Below are 16,078 nucleotides of genomic sequence, written 5' to 3'. Positions count from 1 at the left end.
AGTGCTCAGTAGTCACATGTGACTGGTGTTTACCATATTGAACAACAAAGATATAAAACCTGCCCATCACTACAGAAAGTTCTATTGGACTGCGTGATTCTAGTTGTTTCTTGTCTATTTTAATATACTGAGTTCTACTAGATTTGCGCTTTGCCCCAAGAAGGTAACATCCTGTTGTGATGTCCCAGCGCTTACAGGTGTCAGAAGCAGGCGGTACCTGTTCTGTGTGCCCCGGTGAGAGTGAGGGCTGCCGTGGGAATGCCTGTTTTCTGCCACTTACTCATGACACGGCATCAAATAAACCACTTCACCACTCATATCTTCTAGTTCTTCCTTTAGTAAAATATCTTGCCGAGTTATTGTGAAGAGTAAATTCTTTAAAGTACCTAGCGTTCAAAAAGCACAACTCATTTTTTACTAGAAACACAAGAACTAGCGTGGGATTTTGCCCAGATTCTCACCCACCATTTATCAGTACTTGCCATGCCTGGGGCCTTGCTCTGGGCGCAGAACGCACAGTGTTTCCCTGGGTCTTCCCATCCGCCCTGGAGCTGGCCCTTCCAAGGAGCCTGCTTGCCTCCCACTCTGCCTTTTGTACCTGACTAACCATGAGCTGCCCAGGCAGTAACCAGCCCAGCACTTCCACTCACATTCTGAGCTTTGGGCCGAAGCTCTCGCTCAGACAGTAACCCTCACCTGTGATTCTCATTTATGAAAGAGGGCTGCCAAAATTTTCTCCTACTCACATTGATTTGTAAATTACAATGTTGTGGCACCTCTGGGAGCTGCCGCTGGGTGCCAATGGATTCAGAAGTTGGCGATGCATGGTATTATCTGCTACAGCCAGCCACACGGCTGGTGCCAATCAGACAGGCCCCTCTCCCCCCGACAACAGGTACCATTTGCACATTACCTGAGACACTCCTGCATCCCTCACCTTCTCCTGCCTTTGACCAAACGGCAAGAGCTTTCTAGAGAGGCCCTTGGAGTATTCACTACGGGTTATTTGGGGGCAGTGTTTACTTCAGCCCTATTCACTGAGAAGAGTGGGCCCCTTCCTGCTGCCCATGAAAAAAATCAATGTACCAATGGATGGGTGTCAACGAGAGACTTAGCACACCATTCTGAGTCGGAAATAAGAGTCACCTGCTTAGATAAGAGGCAGTAATCTCATGGAATAATAACCAGCACGTACGTTGTAGTCTTCTGTTTTAACGTAACCGGTATTACCAAAAACATGCCGTCTGGCCACATTTGTTTACTTTCCAAACGTCAAAAGCCGTATTTTCTCACACTGTTCTCTGAAACCAAGTGTTCTTTGGCCAACTCTGAGGCCTAGAAAGAGATTGCTTCATCCCCACAAGCCAGAAAAATGCCATTGGTGGCAGGCCAGTTGGAAAGCTTGCTTTCCAGAAAAGGCCTTTCTAGAAAAGCTTACAAGCCAGGGCTCCCTAACACAGACCCTCAGAGGAAGAGGGTTTCCAGGCCTGGAGCATCTCGGGAAGGTTACTTATAGTGCCGGGGCTGCCCGGAAGCAGAAGTGACGAGCTTGCACGTCTGACTGACTTTGGAAGTAATCCTACCTTGAGAAGAACGTTTGATGGGGTGGAGGAGAACTTAGATGCAGGAAGGCAGGGCACACCTATCCACCTAATTCAAGTGCTCTTAGCCTGCGACTGTGGACAGATAGGACACGTAGTCCCCAAGAATGGACTCTAGGGGGTCGTGAACTCCTGAACTTAACACATTAAGGAGGGGGTTGTGTGTATTCATCCTGCTCTGGAGAAAAGTCCTTAGCTTTTAGCATGTCCCCAAAAGACATAAAGGGCTACTAACAAGTTTAAATTATGATATCCTTAAAATTAGGTAGCTTTTTCCCCAGATGATCCAGCAATCCCACTCCTGGGCATATATCTGGAGAAAAACGTAATTCAAAAAGATACACACACCCCAGTGTTCATTGCAGCACTATTTACAATAGCCAAGACATGGAAGCAACCTAAATGTCCATCCACAGATGAATGGATAAAGAAGATGTGATACATACATACAATGGAATATTACTCAGCCATATAAAAGAATGAAATAATGCCATTTGCAGCAACATGGATGGACCTAGAGATGATCATACTAAGTGAAGTAAGCCGGACAAAGACAAATGTCTGCTATCTCTTATATGTGGAATCTAAAAAAAGGATACAAATGAACTTATTTATAAAACAGAAATAGACTCACAGAGATAGAAAGAAAACTTATGGTTACCAAAAGGGATGGGGGGAGAGGGATAAATTAGGAGTTTGGGATTAAAATATACACACTACCATATGTAAAATAGATAACCAACAAGGACCTACTGTATAGCACAGGGAACTAATATTCAATATCTTGTAATAACCTATAGTGGAAGACAATGTAAAAAAAGAATAGATAGATAGATATAATTGAATCACTTTACTGTATACCTGAAACTAACACAACATTGTAAACCAACTATATTTCAAGAAAAAAAATTTTTTAATTAGCTTTTTCCTTAAAAACTTAAAGTTGATGACTTTCCTTCTTCCTTGTAACGTCTCATTAGAAAAGCCTTTTGGGTTACAACCTTAGAATACTTTGAGGAATGGGCAATTTTTAAAGAATTATTATTGTGGGTGCCTATTACCTGAAATAGATAGATCCTGTGTTGGAACTTGGAGATCCTGTTACAAAGTAAAGTGTGTAATAGGATTTATCGTAAAGGAGCTCTTCCTGAGTGATCAATTCAAGTAACAAAAAGTGAGGTTCTGCTGTGTACAAGGGCTGAAGCTGAGAGGAGAGGGGAATTCAAAGATTTGTAAAATAACTCGTACTCTTAGAGAGTTTGTAGTTTAGTGGGACACTGGGTGGTTAGATAAATAGAATACAAGGCAAAGTAAGAAGCAGTATGAAGATACCTGAACAAGGAATATGGAGGTTGATAGGAAGAAAAATTCCAACCTGGGGTTTAGGAAAGGGAGGATAAAGAAGAAAGGTTTCCCCATTTGAAACACTATGTCTCTGAAGCTTTGGTATCATTTCTTTGGAAGCATATTGGTAGGGATTTCTCTTAGCTTTTTCCCATTTTTACTAATCTCTCAGTAATTTAGCTCTGTATCTCCCATGCCTGACTTAGTGCCTAACAAACACCATTTATGTATGTATGGATGGATGAATGGATGGATGGGTGATGGATGGGTGGGTGGATGGATGGATTGATGAATTAATAGGCGAGTGGGTGGGTGGGTGAGTGGATTGATGGATGGATGGATGGATGGATGGATGGATGGATGGATGGATGGATGGATCACAGGCAGGAGAGAGGAAAGGCACAGAGAGAGGGAGAGAAGAAGAAATAGAATTCACAGCATCATAGTAGTTATTTCACCAGCCAGCTCAGTTCAGAGTCTTGTGGGAGAGGAGTTTAGAAAGGTAAACATCTCCATGGATCAGGAGTCTGGACACAGTCTAGCTCAGCTGAGTGGCGTGCTCAAGGCCTTCCAAGGCTGAAATGAAGATATCAGCTGGGCTGGGCTCTCATCTGTAGGCTCTGGGGAAGATTCTACTTCCAAATGAATTTAGGCAGATAGCAGAATTCAGTTCCCTGCAGCTGTACAACTGAGGTCCTTTCATCTGCAAGCCAACAAATGTCGTATCAAACCTTTGATCAAGCTTTGAATCCCTCTGATTCTCTCTGCCACATCTCTCTGACTTCCTCTTCTGCACTCAGCCAGGAGAAAACTCTTCTTTTACTTTTTAATTTTATTTTATTATGGTAACATAGACATAACATAACACCCCTCTTCTTTTAAGGGCTCATGTGATTACACTGGGTCCACCCAGATTAATCCAGTATAATCTACCTATTTTAAGATCACCTATTAGTAACCTTACTGACATCTGCAAAGTCCCTTTTGCCATGAAACAGAACATATTCATGGGTGTGACAGCAGGGGTTAGAGATCATGGGAGTCAAAATTATGTCTACCACAATAGTTAACAACAGAGTGCATATAAATAGTAAATTGGTGAGGAGGGCACTTTTAGTGACAGTCATGCCATTCAAAGGCATGCAGTCAGTTTTAGGAAGATAAAGTACAGCTTTGGATCCAGACAGCTGTGTTCAAACCCTGTGTTTTACAGATTAGGCAACTCTGAGTGAGTTATTTAACCTTTCTCTGCCATGGGCTCCTCCTTTGTAATATGGTGGTAATAACAATCCTATCATGTAGGGGTCTTGAGAGGATTAAATGGGTGAATGTAATATAAAAGATGTAGAACAACACTTGGAAAGGGAGCATTATATATTATATAATGCCTCAATGAATGCTATTATTATTACTATTGCGTGTGAAAACATGGTGGTACCAACATGAACTGAAACAAGGCAGCAGATTTAAGAGACATTGCAGAAGTTACTGTTAGAGGACACAATTTCACTTAGTCAGGCTTTTGAGGAAGTGAAATCCTATAGCATCTGTACTCGTTTCCTATTGCTGCTATAACAAGTAACTGCAAATCTAGTGGCTTAAACACAAATTTATTATCTTACAGCTCTGGGGATCAGAAGTCTGAAATGGGTCTCACTGAGCTAAAATCATAATATCAGCAGGGCTGTGTCCTTTCTGGAGGCTCTAGGGGAAAATGCATTTTCTTGCCAATGTTCCAGCTTCTAGAGGCTGCCTGTATTCCTTGACGCCTGGCTCCCCCTTCATCTTCGGAGCCGGCAATCACATCACTCTGATCTCTGCTTCTGTGGTCACGTCTTCTTCTCTGACTTTCCTGCCTCCCTCTTTCACTTACAAAGACCCCTGTAATCACATTGGGTTCATCTGGACAATCCAGGATAATCTCCCATCTCAAAATCATTAACTTAATCACCTCTGCAAAGTCCCTTTTGCCATGTAAGGTAACATTGTCATAGTTTCCCTGGCTTAAAACGTGGGCATCTTTGGCGAGCCATTATGCCACCTGCCACAGAATCTACCACCTCATCTGTGATATGTTTTTTTAACCTAATCATTTTTGAAACTTTGTATGAAAAGTGTGTGAAATCATCTGCCCAGAGCATATCAGCTAAATGAGATCGATGTACGCATTCAGTGGTCCTGGAGACTTCTTTCACGTGGAGATGGACTAAAAAGGGCATCAGTTTCTGTGTTTGTTAGATTATTTTAAACTATTTGACTATTTAGACTATTTAAACTATGTTAGTCTATTTTAAGCCATTTTAAACTATTGGGTCTAGATTCCTCTTTGCCTATGTGTTATATATTTGCTGCTTTTTTTAAATTTAGAATGTTTAATATTCACTTAAACTTACACTAAAATGCCAATTCTTCATATCACTTGAAGACATCTTTCCAATATCTATATGTAAATACATACATTTTACACATTTGCAATTAACATGTTGCATGTATTTTTGCCTTTTGTTGTACATAATATAATTTTTAAATCAAATACTTGTGAGCACTAAGTACATGTCAGGCACTCTGTTCAAGACTGGGCGTACAAAGTTGAAAAATACAACTTCTATGCTCAAGGATTTCTTACCATAGTGGGAGAGAGGAGGGATGCTGATGGTAAGAATTTTTATTTTTTATTTTTATTGGAGTATAATTGCTTTACAATGTTGGGTTAGTTTCTGCTGTACCATGAAGTGAATCAGCTATATGTATGCATATATCCCCTCCCTCTTGGGCCTCCCTCCCACCCCACCCCCCATCCCACCCATCTAGGTCATCACAGAGCACCGAGCTGAGCTCGCTGTGCTATACAGCAGTTTCCCACTAGCTAGCTATTTTACACATGGTAGTGTATTTATGTCAAACCTAATCTCCCAATTCATCCCACCCTCCCCTTCCCCGCCGTGTCCACATGTCCACTCTCTACATCTACGTCTCTACTCCTACCCTACAAATAGGTTCATCTGTACCATTTTTCTAGATTCCCCATATATGCGTTAATATACGGTATTTGTTTTTCTCTTTCTGGCTTACTTCACTCTGTGTGACAGACTCTAGGTCCATCCACATCTCTACAAATGACCCAGTTTCGTTCCTTTTTATGGCTGAGTAATATTCCCTTATATATATGTACCACATCTTCTTTACCCATTCAAAAGGAAAAAACATGTTTAAAATATATAGAATTGCCTAGGCTTGGAGGTTGAATGACTAGGTTGTCAGGAAAGAGAAGAGTAGAAATGAAGACCAATTCATGGTTTGAAAAATTGGATGCATGTCAGTATCTCCAATTGAGATAGGTAATCTGGGAGAAAAAATATGTTGGGATGGAAAAGATGATTTAGTTCTAGACATCTTGAATCTGATGTGCCTATAGAATATCCCGTTGAAGGTGTCCCATAGGCAAGCCTTCACTTATCTGAATATTATTTAGGAGGATATTACAATAATTCAGACAAGAGATGATTGTGGTTCAGACTAAGCTAGAAGCAATAAAGATGGAGAGAAGTAAATGTATTTTTCTACCATATCTTTAAGGTGCCAGCTTGGTCGAAAGTCCTCAGGTGAGGAAGACAGAGAAGTGAAGCCAGCTGAATTTATGAGTCTGGAGTTCAGGAAGCTGTCAGGGCTGGAGAAAGGTTAGCTGGGAGTTATCACGTAGAAGGTAGAGGAAAGTTTGAGTGAATGAGATCACATTGGGACATGAATGTTAGAAGGTGGGGCAGCACAGACCAGTTTCCTAGGTTACACAGATATTTAAGCACAGACAGGTAGCAAAGGAAAACCATGCTAAAGAGTCAGCAAGATCAAAACAGCGTGGAAGTAAAGGGAGATCAGGATTTCAAGAAATAGGAAAAGTTGAACAAGGTCAACTACCAAAGAGGGGTCGAGTTAGACCTGGAACGAAAAGTCTATCAATGAATCTGGCAATTAAGAAGTAACTATTTAATTTGCCAGTAGTTTCATAATTATCATAACGTATCATTTTGTATATATACATTGTATGCCTATATATGCTTATCATTTTAATAAATGCTTATTATTTTTAATGTCTAGCATTTTAATAAAAATATTGTGGCTATTAACGTATGCTAACACACCATGGTTAGAATACTGATTTCTCAATTATTTCACATTTGAATTTTTTTTACATTTTTCTCCGTTATGAATAATGCCTTAAATGTCTTTTTCAGTAAAATGTGGACAGTTTTTTCTGGTTAGTATTCCCAAATATTATGCACTCCTCTTAAATTAAAAAAAAAAAAGAAGTGCAAGTAGATCTTAGTATCTTCAAATAATTTAAAAATTCTGATTTTGAATAATTGTTTTGCAGAGACTTGTTTGCCCTTTCCGTTGTTTTCAGATGGAGACAATCACAAACATTTGGACTATGGTCTAGCACGGAAAGCACACTTCCAAAGCCAGCATTTCCTCAGTATATTACATCCTGAAGTCCTCTATTGATGTAGCATTATAGTGACTAATCTCCAGAGGAATCTGTTTCCTTTCTCTACATTACAAACCATTTAACACCCATTAGTAATAGGTTTCTTCACTTGCAAATGACTAAAGTAATTTCCCATTTATTAGCTATTTTTGTTGACCTCACTTCACTAGAGATCCTCAATCTAAGTTTTATTTTAGCAATCACAATTCTCTCATCTAATTAACAAAAAAATTGGGCCACTGCCTCAGTGGCCTGCATTCAACCCTATTTTGACTGGCGATTTTCTAATAATATCTCATGCTCCTTTCCACCCCTGTACTTGTAACAGTAGTTTCTGTTCCATTGAGTTCATTCTTTTTCCCTAATTCTCTTTGCCCCCATTCTGCTCTGTTTGTTTTTTTTTTTCCCTTACATTTTTTTCTTTTCCTTTATTTACTTAGTAACCTATCCAAATCTTTCACTGTTACAAATGCCTCAAGAAGCATCCAATTACTTATTCAGTAGGAATTCCTGGATTCGCTGGGCCAATGGGAATGCCAAATGGTAAGGCTTTTTGCACGTTACCAAATGACCTCTAGAAAGGGTCCCTGAATTTTCACCCCAGAAGCAGTTTCCATTCTTGACACCCTTTTTAGTAGATTCTTCTCTATTGTGAGTCCAAGCCCACCTCTCTTTCTTTAACTTGGATGTAGAGCTATGTGAAATAAATCAAATTTTTCTTCTACAAGGCAGTCCTTCAAATGTTTGATTAAAACTATTGTTTGCCCATAAGTCTTCATTGTTCTATCTTCAAAAGACCTAGTTCCTTCAGCAATTCTCTGAGAATAGGACATCAAGCTCTTTTAGCTGACAACAGACAAATTGTATTTTGTTCCAAGAAAAGCAGCATCTCTCTTAACTTATGGTATTATTTTGTGAACAATATTTCAGTTGAATTTGGACTTCACAGCACCCATTGAAAATCTTTGGATATGAATACCCTACTTCTATCAAGGTACCAGCTCGTCTGGCAGCCATGCCAACCTGTCTCACACTCAGATAAAAATTGTGAGCCATTCATTCACGTGAAATCATTTTGACATGTTTCTCTTACCTTGTACTATGCGCTTAGGTGGTTTAACATAACGTAGACTATTACGTTTATCTTTATTAAATGTCATCTTATAAATACAAATGTGTCTTTCTAGCCCAGGGTCACTCCTTACTATTGTGCACAGTCTAATTCTAGAGAACATCATTTATATTAGTAGTTATCTTAGTTATTTATTTATTACCATAATTTTCCAGAAAATGACAGTAGAGTCTTGAGGACAGGACAGCTTGTTTCTAATTCACCCACCTAAAAGTGCCATTTGGATGACCAGAAAGAATGCTTCTGCTGTCAAAATTGAAGAAATATTAAATCTGAAATCCAGTATTTTAAATATTTTCCCAAGATGTATTATATTGTAAATCTCATAATAGTGTCTAATATATCATCATGGAAGTTGATGATTAAAAAACTGTTCAGAATAGGGCCAAAAAGAAAGGCTTATGCATACCACTAAAGACTATTCTCCAGTTTTTCTTGAAATTATTTATATACCATCTAGGAAAAGCCATTCAACCAGTTGTGAATCTCCTATTCAGTCCACATTTTTTATTTTGTTCAAAAGTGTATCACTTTATTACAGGTATTATTGGGAAGGTTCATAATATACATTTATTGGGGAAATTTTGTAAAATACATAAGAAAATAAAGAAGATAATCAAAATCACCCAGGGATAATCAATGTAAAGATTTTTGTATTAATTGCTGTTCTTTGAAAATACTGATATCACTAAACCGCTGAATAAGCTCGCCAAAAAGAGAAAAAGAAAGCATAATATAAACACTATTAGGAATGAAGACAGGAACAGGGATAAATTTACAGTAGATATTAAATCTATCATAGGAATAGAACAGAAATAGATTTTATACCAATATATTGAAAACTTAAGTGGATAATTTCTTAGAGAAATAAATTATTCAAAACTCAGTGAAAACAAGAATCTTGAATACATCCATAACAATTTAAGAAATTGACACATTAGTTTAACATTTACTCAGAAAAAGAAAGACCAGACCCAAATAGTTTCATGAAACCAGCGAGCAAAAGGTAATCCCTGTCATATAAAAATTCTTCTAGAGATCTGAACAAAGAAAAGGTGCCCAGTTCATTTTAGGATTTCGTATAATCTTAAATAGATGACAGCAGTCTGAGAAAGGAAAATTGTAATGCAATTTCTCTCATGAACCTGATGCAAAAATTCTTAATAAATATTTCAATAAAATTAAATAATTATAAATAATGTAAAATAATATGACCAGACAGGATTTATTTGCTAATGAAAGGAGCCTTAGCATTAGAAAAAAAATATTCATATAATTCACAGCAACTAGGAGATTAAAGGAGAAAACACACGTGACTATCTCAATATACGCATAAAAGACATTTTATAATATTCAACAGCCATTAAGGATTTAGAAAAAAGTAAAACAAACTAGTAATAGAAAAAAATTCTTAAAGTATATGTACATATGTATAGCTACAGAAACTTCATGTCATATCAGATCATAAAGGTATTCCTTTTAAATCCATGAAAATGATATACCTCTTCTAAAATGTGTTGAACTAGATTTTGGCCACTGGTTCTTTTTTTTATTGTTATTGAGGTATAACTGACATATAACGTTATATTAGTTTGAAGCATACAACATAATGATTCAATATTTGTATATACTGCAAAAATGATCACCACCAGAAATAGAGACACAGATGCGGAGAACAAACATATGGACACCAAGGGGGGAAAGCAGGGGCGGGGGTGGGGGATGGTGGTGGTGTTGGGATGAATTGGGAGATTGGGATTGACATGTATACACTAATATGTATAAAATAGATAACTAATAAGAACCTGCTGTATAAAAATAAATAAATTAAATTAAATTTTAAAAAAAAGATGATCACCACCATAAGTCTAGTTTACATCTGTCACCATACACAGTTAAAAAAATTTTTTTCTTGTGATGAGAACTTTTAAGATCTACTCTCTTAGCAACTTTCAAATATGCAGTACAGGATTATTAACTATAATCACCATGCTGTACATTACACCCCAGGACTTATTTATTTTATAACCGGAAGTTTGTACCTTTTGACCACCTTCACCATTTCACACAACCACCACCCCCCGCCTCTGGCAACCATCAATCTGTTCTCTGTATCTATAAGCTCAGGTGTTTTTTTTTTCAATTCCACATGTAAGTGAGATCATACAGTATTTGTCTTTCTCTGTCTGACTTGTTTCATGTAGCATAATGCCCTCAAGGTCCACCCATGTCACAAATGGCAATATTTCATTATTTTTATGGCTGAGTAATATTCCATTTCATATATACACACACACACACACACACACACACACACACACATATATATATATATATATATGCATGCCACATCTTCCTTATCCATTCATCCATCAATGGACACCTAGGTTGCTTCCATGTCTTGGCTATTGTGAATAGTGCTGTAATGAACATGGGGGTGTTGGCCACTGGTTCTTTGATGACATTTTTCTGTTGACATTTTCTGTTTCATGTCTGTCTACAGCCCATCCTCTAGGATTTTCCCCTAGAAAGGTTCATTTGAGCAATAGTACCCAAATTCTGGCATGTCCAAAGCTCTTTTTACTTGAGTCTTTACATTGGAAAGAGCTTAACTAGACAGAGAATCGTTGGCTCCTGCTTTCTTGGCTCAATCTCTTATAGATGCTGCTCTGTTCTGTGCTCAGGTTACATGTTTCTGCAGGTACGTCTAATGTCCACCTCATTTTCTCTCCCTTAACCTCATTTTATCTTTTTGCTTGACCACCTAAAGGATTCTTTTCAAAACTTTTTTGAGACATTTCTTTACATTGACCATTCTGAATGACTTCTCACCGATAAAACGGTTACCTTTTCATTAAATAGATTTTAGACTTTTTATTTCAGAAAAGCTCTCTTGCATTATATTTTAAGATAATTATTCTATTCCATTGGTTTGACTTCCTTTGCTAATCACAGCTATGCCTATGTTGGCTATATTGCCTTGTTTCTCTAATCCTTCTTTATCCTTTTTATCTCTGCACCATTTCTTTGCTCTTTTCATTCTTGTTCTTTGTGTCCCTTTATTTACCTTGCTTTCCTTCAATTCTGCCAGTTCCTATTTCACATCCTCCAGCTGTCTACCAGCAACCTTCGTTTTCTCACTTTTTTCCCTGAGTTCTTATAATTCTGCTTTGTGATCTTCCTTTATAGATGTAACTGCTTCATGAATTACTGTTTCTAATTTGGGTTATGCTTTTAAACTTTGTGGCAACATATTTTCCTGGTACATTTTCATTATTTATAAGAAATTTGTGGCTGCTGTTTTCCATATTCCCTATAGGACCTGCATGCATGTTCCTTTTATGTTACTCTTATTTGAACAAGTTTTTTGGTTTTTTGGTGTTTTTTTTTTTTTTTTTACTATTCAAACAGTTTAATAAATCTTTTTTCAGAAGAACTCTGCTGTCGGTAAATCTTCACAATCGCATTTACATTTTAAAATTCGGAGACTTGGAACTATCACAAGAAATGCTAGAAGCCTACTAGATATACATTTTATTTCAATTTCATGGTACTGAAATTTCACAGTACTTGTTTAGTACTCTGAATGTAAAATAGCCCTAGATCTTAAAGGAAAAGTACAGTCAAATTTGAAATCAGAATGTAATCTTTGGGCAAGCTGTTAGGGCTTTAGTGATTCCTCTTCCATTTTGAGCTTTTAAAAGAGTGACTGTTCGTAATGAAAGTAGTAACCAACTAGTTTAGAAATAATAATAAAAATTCATTGCTACAAGTATGAAGTGCTCATAATTTGAAAGGGGACCAGTGAATTAAGTTGAACCATCAAGTCCGTGCCAACATATTTAAGAAACAAAGCAGTTTCTTCTAATACTACTTAAACTCTAAGTATGATTTTGCACAGTTATACATTCTAAGTAGGGTAAATTCGTTGGGTAAATTAGTTGGGAAAATTAGTTATACCTTCTAAGCAGGGTAAATTAGTTGGGTAAATTAGTTGGAAAATTAGTTATACATTCTAAGTAGGGTAAATTAGTTGGAAAAGAACCATAAGGATATAACATTTAAAATAGAAGCCTTCACATTATTGTAAATATTTCTCCTCTGAGAAGACAAGATACATGATTTTTCAAAAATCACAAATCTGAAGCAGGACTTAGTTCTGACTTCAGTGATAGCCTGGGAGCGGCAACCTATGACCCTCTTTTGCTTCAAAAAAAAGTATAAGAAAGAATGATGAGATCAACATTCACCGTTCTTGGATCTTCAGCAAATTCAGGATCAATGTAGAAAAATACTGGCATATCTACTCCCTCTTGTGGATTAAGCCTTTGTTCTTCAAGACAGAAGCACTGTGTTTTATTGAAATACTGTCCAGCTTCAAATGGTACGACACTGTATGTAGAAATTCCGATTACTGGTTTGTCAGCAGGAGTCTTAGCTTTATAAAACGCCAGTGCAGTCTCCCCTGGCCCTACATATATTTCTGTTTGCTGAGGTCTAAAGTTGCACTGGAGACTTGCATGCACATCTGCATTAAAGGTGACTTCAGTGATGCGATCCTTAACAGGTCCCATGTTTTCAGTCTGGTCTGATGCATGACCTGCTACTGCCGATTCTCCAGGTCCGGTAGTCTGGCAGCAGAGCCGGTAGAGGGGCACGGAGGCGTGGGACGCCCCCAGGATGCCCACGGCCGCCGCGGCCACGTTAGTGAGTGTCTCGTTCCGCCGCCGTCAATCCTCCTCCTGTGCGCGCGTGAGGGGCTTCGTGCTCTTCGGCCGCCGCCGCGGCTGCACCGCCAGCCTCGGGCGCCTCCCTGTCCCGAGCCGTCTCAGCTCCCTCTCAGCGGCCCCTGTCCCGCTCCTCCCCGACCTGAGACAAGGTTCTACCTTCTCCGCAGCCCTGGTCCGGTTCCCAGGGCCACCCGCAGAGAGCGACGCGCCTTCATCCCGGACGCCAGAGCCCTCCCATGGCCTGAACAAGTTTTTTTTTTTTAAAGAGAATCAGAAGAAGGTTGGCAGTCGTTTTTCAAGCATTCATGAACCAAGGGCTTCCTTTGCTGTTGCTACAGTTACACTGTTTCTTTATAGCATGGTGCATTTGTGTACTCACACATCCTCTGACTCTCAGACGAAACCTAGTTCTTTCCTCCCTCAGTTACTTCATGGATGACCTCGCAGGTTGCCAGTCACGTGGGGACAGAAATGATACAGTCATTTTTAGAAAGAATCTTTCTGGCCCTTAGTGAGATTTGCTCATTCACCCTCCACCACTTACATTAGTCCCTGCCCTTCCACGGTGCAATGCTCTCAGACTGAGGTCCTCACTTCGGGGGACGGTGTATTTGTCAGAGCGTTCTGAGCTCTGCTACTGCTAGGTCCCCTTCATACCTCTCATTTACCTGCCACATTACTATCCCTTTTCTCCTTGGCTTTCTGCCTGACTCCGATTTGGGAGTTTGTGGAGGTTCTGCTGGTTTTGCTGAAAATGTGATTTGTGGGTGATTCTCTTTGTTTTGTTGTATTATTGTGTTTTGTTGTTTGGAACGGCTGCCAGGAAGAGACGTGAGAAGATTCAGTGGAAACCAGTCCTGTTAACGTTTAGAAGTATTTTCCTCCTGTTTTCTTTCTATAAAGATGACTTTGCATAAGGAAGCTCAGGTTATATGTATACCCATCGACCAAGTTAATCTTCAAAAAATAAAAGTAAAACAGAGTCAGCTTAGCATACTACTTCTTCATAAACCCAAGCTGCTTCTTCCGATGCTCAGAGATCTTCCTTTTAACAGCCTGTTCTAGGATACTGCTGCTTTGTAAACTCAAGCCCATCAAGCTGTTATCTTTTGGATCATTCAAAAGACTTGTCCATCGTCCTCTTTCCCCATCACATTTTCTTTGACAGTTTTTAATTACCCACCTTGATTCTGGGGTCCTACCGAAAGCTCTTTGTGTGCACAAAGATGTAATTTTGTAATTGAGCACAGCAACTTAAGTTGATTGTTTTTAGGTGTGCCCTCCTTTAAAAAGGAAGATGTCTTCACTGGGAAAATTAAATTATGAAGTTAATAAATCTTATGATATTTTAAAACATCCTGCATGCTAATTTTCTAGGCAAAATGCTAGATGTAACTGCTCTGCTCAGTTAGATGTAACTGATCCAATAGTGGATCTTCATGCAGTAGGGAGGTCACAGCTGTGATGACAAGGGAACGATATAAAACGGTCAGATTTTATAAACAAGAACACTAGTCCTGACACCCAACATAGAACACATGCTTTAAATGACTTCGCCAGTAGCAATTACGCTATCATTACCCTCCCACCACAGCCTGCCAATTTAAGAGCTCTTTCATTGATTCATTCAGAAATGATTTATTAAATGCCTACTTTTGCCAGGCCCTGTGTAGATGCAAAGGATTCAGTGATGATCAGAAACAGACCTGATTCCTGCTCTCATGCTCCTTATTATCAGTGGGGAGATAAACATTACTCAAATCAATCACACAGATAAATTTAAATTTACTACCATGGCAGGGGCTACTGTTGAATTATGCTGGGAGCTCTTCCCTGTCTGCAGTCCTGGTTGTCCCTTTCTTTGCTGGCAGGAACTGTGGCTGACTTCAGATTTCCATAGGACTAGGGCCCCTTTAGATTCTAGGGGATGGGCAACTAGTATTTCTTAGCACTACCCTAAACATCTTGCGCCTAAGATCAGACTGCTGGGTCCCTGAGCCAAAAATGCTTATTCCCTGCCTTCCCTCCATGCAATCCATCCCTCGTCCCTGCCCTGTTAGAAGAGTGACCAGTGGGAAGGCAGGTCTCTCCATAGTGAGTTTAAAACTAAGAGGCAACCCAAGCAAGTGTCTTCAAAGATACCAAGAGTGTAGTAGCCCAAGCACCTTCTGAACCCTCTGCTCGTAAGTAAAAGCCTATTCCAAGTGATCAGTTTGCTCAATACCTACAAAGGAGATTATGATACTGTGATAGCAGATTGACTTAAGAAGTTGGGGGAAACAGTGGTTGGGACTGGGTCTGAAGGAAGACTTAAAGTCAATTAGACAATGAGCCAGGGGAATCAGGCAAAGGCAGGGAGAAACAAAAGGGTCAGAAATAAATCTAGTGTGGTTAGGTCACCAAGGTGGTGCAAAATGAGTCTGGGAAGATATGCAGGACTCTATCAGTCAGGGTCTTGGAGGTAGTGTCTAAAATTTGAATCTTTATATCCTTGTTTGTGTGCGTGGAACAGCAGGAGTGGGGAGAGATGATATCCACGTTGCCTTCTGAAAACATCCCTTTAGAGGAAGTGAAAAGATAAATAAAATGAAAGAAGGAGAACCAGTTAGAAGACAAGTATAGCATCTCAGGTGAAAGAAAATGGTGACTGGGGCTAGGATGGTGACGGTGATGTTGAGGCAGGTGGATAGTTTCCAGAGATTCCCAATCTATAGGACTTGGCGATGTGGAGGGAAAAGGAAGTGTCCGGAATGGTACCTATGTCTCTGACTTGCATAAAAGATGG

General features: G+C 39.1%; 1 protein-coding gene and 1 pseudogene across 20 annotated transcripts in view; one reads left to right on the top strand and one right to left on the bottom strand.

Annotated features, from left to right (window-relative positions):
* The window catches only part of DLGAP1 (DLG associated protein 1), an 850,590-nt gene that overhangs the window by 539,316 nt on the left and 295,196 nt on the right, over positions 1–16,078 (top strand). The gene's annotated exons all lie outside the window — the stretch shown is intronic.
* On the bottom strand, positions 3,293–13,531 carry LOC309640230 (cytochrome c oxidase assembly protein COX11, mitochondrial pseudogene; annotated as a pseudogene). The gene has a single exon. The product of its transcript is annotated as a cytochrome c oxidase assembly protein COX11, mitochondrial pseudogene (transcript).

This window comes from Balaenoptera physalus, assembly GCF_965194825.1.
Source record: "Balaenoptera physalus genome assembly, chromosome: 12".
NCBI classification, from domain to species: domain Eukaryota; kingdom Metazoa; phylum Chordata; class Mammalia; order Artiodactyla; family Balaenopteridae; genus Balaenoptera; species Balaenoptera physalus.
This window is presented reverse-complemented; position numbering and strand designations above follow the sequence as displayed.